This window comes from Macaca thibetana, chromosome 18, assembly GCF_024542745.1.
Source record: "Macaca thibetana thibetana isolate TM-01 chromosome 18, ASM2454274v1, whole genome shotgun sequence".
NCBI classification, from domain to species: Eukaryota; Metazoa; Chordata; class Mammalia; order Primates; family Cercopithecidae; genus Macaca; species Macaca thibetana.
The window spans coordinates 14,326,758-14,334,767 of record NC_065595.1 but is presented as its reverse complement, the minus strand read 5'-3'; the positions used below and the strand labels follow the sequence as shown (position 1 = coordinate 14,334,767).

At 32.1% G+C, this 8,010-nt stretch overlaps 1 pseudogene; it reads left to right on the top strand.

Annotated features, from left to right (window-relative positions):
- Positions 1-6,209: 6,209 nt before the first annotated feature.
- LOC126941619 (uncharacterized) lies at positions 6,210-6,354 on the top strand (annotated as a pseudogene).
- Positions 6,355-8,010: the final 1,656 nt, after the last annotated feature.

Genomic DNA, 8,010 nt, shown 5'->3' with positions numbered 1-8,010 from the left:
CTCATCTGATTTAAATACCGACTTAGCCCTTAAAATCTTTTAGAATGTGCCTTTAGTGTTTAAGCACCCCCAAAAAAAGATTTATTTATGAAAAACAATATAAAGTAATGACTTAACTTTTTCATTTATAAATACAACATTTTAATATTGATCATCATATAATAATAGTAATAATAATATTTAAATCTCATTAAATTGTAACATATATCAGAAAATTTAGAATGAAAGGATTATCTTAGTCTAGAGATGAGGCTAATTTCCCTTTTAAATAGACAGCATTATAATTACTAATTTGATCAGAGAAACTAAGGCATAAAACACCTCTTCATTTGGAAAGTTAGTACTATAATTTTCCACCATTTCTTAATAGTACTATTCTTGTGTTAATATTTTATCTATTTAAAAACTTGTGAAAATAAATTAAATCCAGAGTGCCTGATTTTTCTCAAATTACAAAGTAGTGTTACAAAAATGAGATTACAGAAAATTATGACACCTCATTCCCAGTAAAAGTAAGAAAGAAGTAAATTTTAAAAAAAAATTATCTACAGGATTTAAAAGACAAATGCATAAAAATAATTATAAATTTCTACTATTGGACCCAAATGTATAAAAATATAATGTGTGACCACAGCATACAGGGTAAAAAGATAGAGCTGTAGACATATGTAAATTTGGTATGCTATTGAAGTTATGTTGATATCAATTTAAATCAAGTTGCTACAAATTTAGGATTTTAAATGTAATCCCCATGGAAACCACAAATAAAATGTTTTAAAAATATACATAGAAGGAAATGAGAAGAGAATCAACAGAGTTCACTAAAAAAAGTCAACTAAACATAGAAGAATGCAGGAATGGAAGGAATGAAAGAAAAAGAACTATAAGACATAAAGAAAACAAATAATAAAATGACAGAAGGTAGAAATAAGTCTTTCCTTATCAGTAATTGCTTTAAATGTAAATGGGTTATTTTAAAATAAAACACAACATGATACAACTACACACTGTCTCTCAGATACTCATTTTAGATCCAAGGACACAATAGATTAAAAGTGAATGAATGGAAAATGGTATTATATGCAAATAATAATCAAAAGAGAGTTGAGGTGACTATACCAATATCATGCAAAGCAAACTGTATGTGAAAAAAAAGGTTACATGCAACAAAGGACATTACATATTGATAACAATTTCAATTTCTCAGAAAGGTATAACAAAAACATATGTACCAAATAAAACTGCTCCCAAAATATATGAAGCAAATTTAAAAAAAAAAAAAAAGAAGGGAAAAGTAGACAATTTTACAACAGTTGGAAATTTCAATACACCACTTCCAATAATGGATAAAACATCTATATATAGATTAATAAGAGAATAGATAAGTTGTACAATACTATGAACCCACTAGACCTAACAGATCTATATAAAACACCTTACAGTAGCAGCACACTCATTATTTTCAGGTGCACGTGGAACATTCTGTAGGACAGATCAAATAGGCCACAAAACAATTATTAGAAAAATGCAAATGAAATACAATCTCACACCAGTCAGAAGGGAGATTATTAAAAAGTCAAGAAACAACAGATGCTGGCAAGGTTGCAGAGAAATAGGAACACTTTTACACTGTTGGTGGGAATGGAAATTAGTTCAACTACTGTTGAAGACAGTGTAGAGATTCCTCAAAGATTTAGAACCTGAAATATCATTTGACCCAGCAATTCCATTATTGAGTATATACTCAAAGAAATATAAATTATTCTATTATAAAGGAACACGTATGTGTATGCTCATTGCAGCACTATTCACAATAGCAAATATATAGAATCAACCCAAATGCCCATCAATGATAAACTGGATAAAGAAGGTGTGGTACACCTTGGAATACTATGCAGCCATAAAAAGAAATGAGATCTTGTCTTTTGCATGGACATGGATGAAGCTGAAAGCCATTATCCTCAGCAAACTAATGCAAGAACAGAACACCAAACATTGTGTGTTCTCATTTATAAGTGGGCGCTGAACAATGAGAACACATGGACAGAGGGAGGGGAACAAAACTCACTGGGCTTAATACCTAGGTGATGGGTTGATAGGTGCAGCAAACCGTCATGGCACAGGTTTACCTTTGTAAAAAACCTGCATGTCCTGTACGTGTACCCTGGAACTGAAAAAATAATAATAAACATAATTTTAAAAATTGAAATAATATAATCTATCTTTTCTGACCACAGGATATGAAGCTAGATATCAATAACAGAAGGGAAACTAGGAAATTCATAAATACAGGGAAATAAAATAATGTACTCAAAACCAATAAGTCAAAGAAAAATGTCACAAGAGAAATTAAAAAAAAATACAGACAAATGAAAACAAAAACACAGCATATCAAAACTCATATGTGTGAGTAAAGGCAATACCAAGAGAAATTTATATTATGAATGCATACCTTGAAAAAGAAGAAAGATCTCAAATTAAGAACCTAGTTTTACATTTTGAGAAACTATAAAAAGAGAGCAAGCTAAACTTAAAGCTAGAAGAAGGAAGGAAATAATAGATATTAGAGTGGAGATAAATAAAATAGAGAGTCTTGTCTTTGAAAACATCAACAAAATTGGCAACTTTTTAGCTAGAGTGACCAAAATAAAATCAGAAATAAAACTGTTGACTATACTATCAACTTTACAGAAATAAAAAGGATTGTAAAATAATACTATGAACAATTTTACACTACAAAATTATAAAACCTAGAATAAATAGGCAATCTTTTGGAAACATACATATTACCTAAATTGACTCAAGAAAGAACAGAAATTTTCAACCATTGTGTAACAAGACATTGAAACAGTAATCAAAAACTTCCTAACAAGAAAAAGAACCAGTGGTTTTACCAGTGAATTCTACCAAATATTTAAAAAACAAATACCACCAATACTTCTCAAGGTTTTCCATAAAATTGAAAAGGAGGATACACTTCCTAACTCATTCTAAGAGGCCAGCATTACTCAGATACAAAAGTGAGATAAAGACATCACCAGAAAAGAAAACCACAGGTCAATATCCCTTATGCGTAGAGATGCAAAAAGCCTCAAAGAAATATTAGCAAATTGAATTCAACAGCATATTAAAAGGATTATAAATCATGACTAGGTGGGATTTATCCCAAGAATGCAATTGTGTTTCAAAAGCAAAAATCAATTAATGGAATACATAATATTAATGGAATAAAAAAATGCACAATAATCTCAATTGAACAGAAAAAAAAATTGACAAAATTGAACATTCTTTCAATATAAAAAAATACCCAACCTAGGAATAGAAAGAAACTCCCTCATTATGATAAAGGCCATATATAAAAAATCCACAGCTAATAGCATATTCAATGTGGGAGGACTGAAAAATTTTCAGAAATAAGACAAGAATGTCCACTTTCACTGCTTTAATTAACATAGCATTGGAAGTCCTAGAAAGGGCACTTAGCCAAAACTAAGTAAATTAACTAATTAACAAAGAACATTCAAATTGGAAAGGACTAAAATTTTCTCTGTGTGCAGATATAATCATCTTATACATGAAAAACCTTAAAGATTACACTGTAAGTTTAAAAAAAAAAAAAAAAAACTAAACTAAACCAAAAAAAAACACTTATAGCTAATAAACAGAAGCAGAAAAAATGCATGATAGAAACTCTATACCCAAAAATCAAATGGGTATTTATACACTGGAAATGAGCAAACCAAAAAGGAAATTAAGAAAAAAATGCCATTTATAGCAGCATCTAAAATAGTAAAACACTTAAGAATATATTTCGTCAAAGATATGAAAGATTTGTATGCTGAAAACTACAAGAAAAATGGTGAAAGAAATTAAAGACTTTTTATTTAAAAAAGAAATGTATCCTGTTTTCTCGACTAGAAAACTTAATATTGTTAAGATGTCAATCAATATTACCCAAAATGATCTATATATAGACTCAACCCCAAACCTATCAATATACCAACATCCTTTTTTGCATAAATGAAAAATCTGATTTTTTAAATCCATACAAAATTGCAAGGGGACCTAAGTAGCAAGCCTAATATTTAAAAAGAAGAATAAGTCATAGTTCTTATATTTTTCAATTTCAAAACCTAGTACAAACTACAGTTACCAAAACAGTAAGGTATTGGTATAAGGAAAGACATATAGACCAAGGAATTAAAATTGAAAGTCAATAAATAAAACCTTACATTTGTAGCCAACTTATTATTGGCAAAGGCCCAAAGTTCCTTTTCCACTAAATGGAAGAAGAACTCATGTTGAAATTTAAATTCCCATTGTAATGGTCTTCAGAAGTGAGACCCTTAAAAGCTAGATAGGTCATGAGTACTCTTCTCTTATGAATTGATTAATGCTATTATCTCAGGAATGGGTTAGTTATTGTGGAAGTGGGCTCCTGAAAAAAGGATGGATTTGGCCCATTGTATCTCTCTGTCTCACGTCCCTGCCTACCTATTCCCCATGGGATAATGTGCAAGAATGCCCTTATTATCTGCCAATGCCATGCTCTTGGACTTCCCAACATCCAGAAATGTGAGGCAAGTAAACATCTACTATTTATAAATTACCCGATCTGTGGTATTTTGTTACAGCAGCAGAAAGTAGACTAAGACAGTCTCCTCAAAAATATGGCTGAGACAACTAGATCCACATGCAAAAGAATATGTTGGATATCTCTATCAAACCATGATCATACCGTACCACGTATAATAAAATGGATCCCACTATCATACAACTTGATATCCTCAAAATGGATCAATGACCTAAATATCAGACCTAAAATCATAACTCTTCAAGGAAAACAAAGGAGCAAATCTTCATGACCTTGACTTTGACAACAGAATCGTAGGTGTGCCATCAAATGTGTGAGCAAAAAGAGGAAAACAAGATAAATTGGACTTAATCAATAGTAAAAATTTTGTGATCAAACAACATTATTAAGAAAGGAAAACCTGTATAGTGGGAGAAAATATTTGCAAATCGTTTATCCGATAAGGGTTTAATATCCAGAATAGACAAAGAACTACTAGAATTTGTCTACAAGGAAATAGTAACCCAATTAAAAAATAGGCAAAGGCTTTTCTCTAGAGAATATACATATCAATAGCCACTAAGCACATGAAAAGGTTCTCAACACCGTTAGTCCTAGGGAAATGCAAATCAAAACCAGAAGATACCACTTCATACCTTTTCTAGGATGGTTATAACAATGGCAACACCAAAGGAGTGGGGGACCAGTGTTGTCAAAGATGTATAGAAATCAGAACCCTCATACATTGCTGGTGAGATGAAAAATGATGCAATTGCTATAAAAAATAGCTTGGCAGTTCCTCAGGAAACTAAAGATAGAATTATCATATGACCTAGCAATTTCATTTCTAGGCATATATCCAAAAGAATTAGAAACAGAGACTCGGTTACTTGTACAACAATATTCACTGGAGAATTATTTACAGTGGTCAAAAAGTAGAAACAACCTGAGTGTCCAACAACAAATGAATGGATAAACAAAAAGTGGTATGTATTTGTAATGGAATATTATTCAGCTTTAAAAATGAATGAAATTCTGATAAATGCTACACCATAGATGGACTTTGAAAACATTTGGGTAAATGAAATTATCCAGACACAAAGGACAAATATTGTATGTTTCCATTTATATGAAATAGTTAAATTCATAAGGACTGAAAGTAAATTAGAGGTATCAGGTACAGGCAAAGGGAGGAATGGAGTAATTCTGTAATGGTCACAGAGATTCTGTTTGGGCAGTTAATAGAGTTTTGAAAATAGATAGTGATGACAGTTGCACAATATTGTGAATGCAAATAATGATATTAAATTGCATACTTAAGATGGTTAAAACAACTATATATTTACACATATATATAAAACTGTCTTTAAGTATGCATTAATATCATTATTTATATATAATATCATTACTAATATATATAAATAATTTCAACTCTTCAAGGAAAACAAAGGAGCAAATCTTCATGACCTTGACTTTGACAATATAATCTTAGGTGTGCCATCAAATGTGTGAGCAAAAGGAGAAAACAAGATAAATTGGACTTAATCAATATTAAAAATTATTGTTATCAAAGAACATTATTAAGAAAGTGAAATGAAAAATATTGTATTATCAGTCAAATAAAAATATAAAATATATCGCTTCTCGGCCTTTTGGCTAAGATCAAGTGTAAAAATATAAAATATTTTCTGCAATGTTTGTAGAGACTACCTTTTTCCAGTTGCTTGATTTTACTTAAATTTTACTCCCCTCCTTTTATAGTAATGTATAAGCAAGTAAAATATAAATGAATATATAATTTATATAAAGTAATTTATATATAAATAATGATATTTTATATATATATATCCCCATAAAAGTTGTTCAAAATTCTGCATATACAAAAATGCAAAATAAACAAACAGCGATAACAACAAACCTGGAAATCAGAAATTAGATGCATCCACGTTAAAAATCTTTGATTTGGACCGGGCGCGGTGGCTCATGCCTGTAATCCCTGCACTTTGGGAGGCTGAGGCAGGCGGATCACGAGGTCAGGAGATGGAGACCATCCTGGCTAACACGGTGAAACCTCGTCTCTACTAAAACACAAAAAATTAGCCAGGCGCGGTGGCGGGCGCCTGTAGTCCCAGCTACTCGCGAGGCTGAGGCAGGAGAATGGCGCGAACCCTGGAGGCGGAGCTTGCAGTGAGCCGAGATGGCGCCACTGCACTCCAGCCTGGGAGACAGAGCGAGACTCCGCCTCAAAAAAAAAAAAAAGAAAAAGAAAAAAAAAAAAAGAAATAGACCTGTAACAGGCAATGAACAAATTCAGGCTTCTAATGCAATATTCCAAATGAAACAAAAATAAATTCTTCTCTGTGAAATTCTGACTTGCTAGATTATGACTTCAAAAAGTATTAATAATATAACATAAAGTCACATGAGTGATTAAAATATTTTATATTAGATAATGATCTCATAAGGACAAGGACCTTTTTTATTTTTAAATACTACTGAGGATATAAATATTTTAGGTAAAGTAATATTTTTGAAAACAAAAGCAATGATATTTGATGTTTTTTAACACTTTTGCAAATCTAATTCTAGCTAAAGTAGGATTCTCATATTTGGGTCTGCATTCAGTTTGCTAAGATACACTGTTTGGTTTGAAGAACACAAAGAAAATACAATCTTACACACACATGTAGTCGAAAAGGGAGCATCTAGCAGACCCTGAACAATATCTCAGAGACTCGAGGAGACTTCAAGTCACAGTTTAGGAACCACACATCTATCTGGAAACAATTTTACCAAGAAGACAAAAAGACACTTATAAAAGACATAGATGACATAGGTTCTATCTAGAATTATTCTCATTTTCCAGGACTCATAGGAAAGACACTTTTTTTTTTTTTTAAGGAAACAATCACAGATACATCTATTTTGGGATAGGTTTTCTCCTGCTGTTTCCCCACAAAGCTATGGCTTATCGCCATCCTTGTCCCATCGTTTTGAGACAGGAGAATAGGGTCTGCAGAAAGGAAACCTAAGGCTAATTTGTGCTGACTTCCTAGAACTGAATCAAAAGGAAAACCTCACCTGTCCACATCCGAGTAACAAGAGGATCAGAGGCTACTCCCACAGCACCGCCGCCCAGATACAAAACGGAAAGTACCTCTGACTGGTCCCCTCCCAGAACCAATCAGATTGGTCATGAGCCATCTTTATTTACATAAGGTGTAACTTTGTAACTTCACTTCGGCTCTCATTAGTTTCCTTCCACAACCAGTCAGACTGGTTGCAAACCAAGTTCTAATTTACATATGGTGTAACCAAGTAACCAGTGGGAAACCTGTAGAGGATATTTAAACCCCAGAAAATTCTGTAACCAGCACTCTTTAGCCCCTTGCTCAAGCCCGCTACCACTCTGTGGAGTGTACTTTCTAACAGTACTG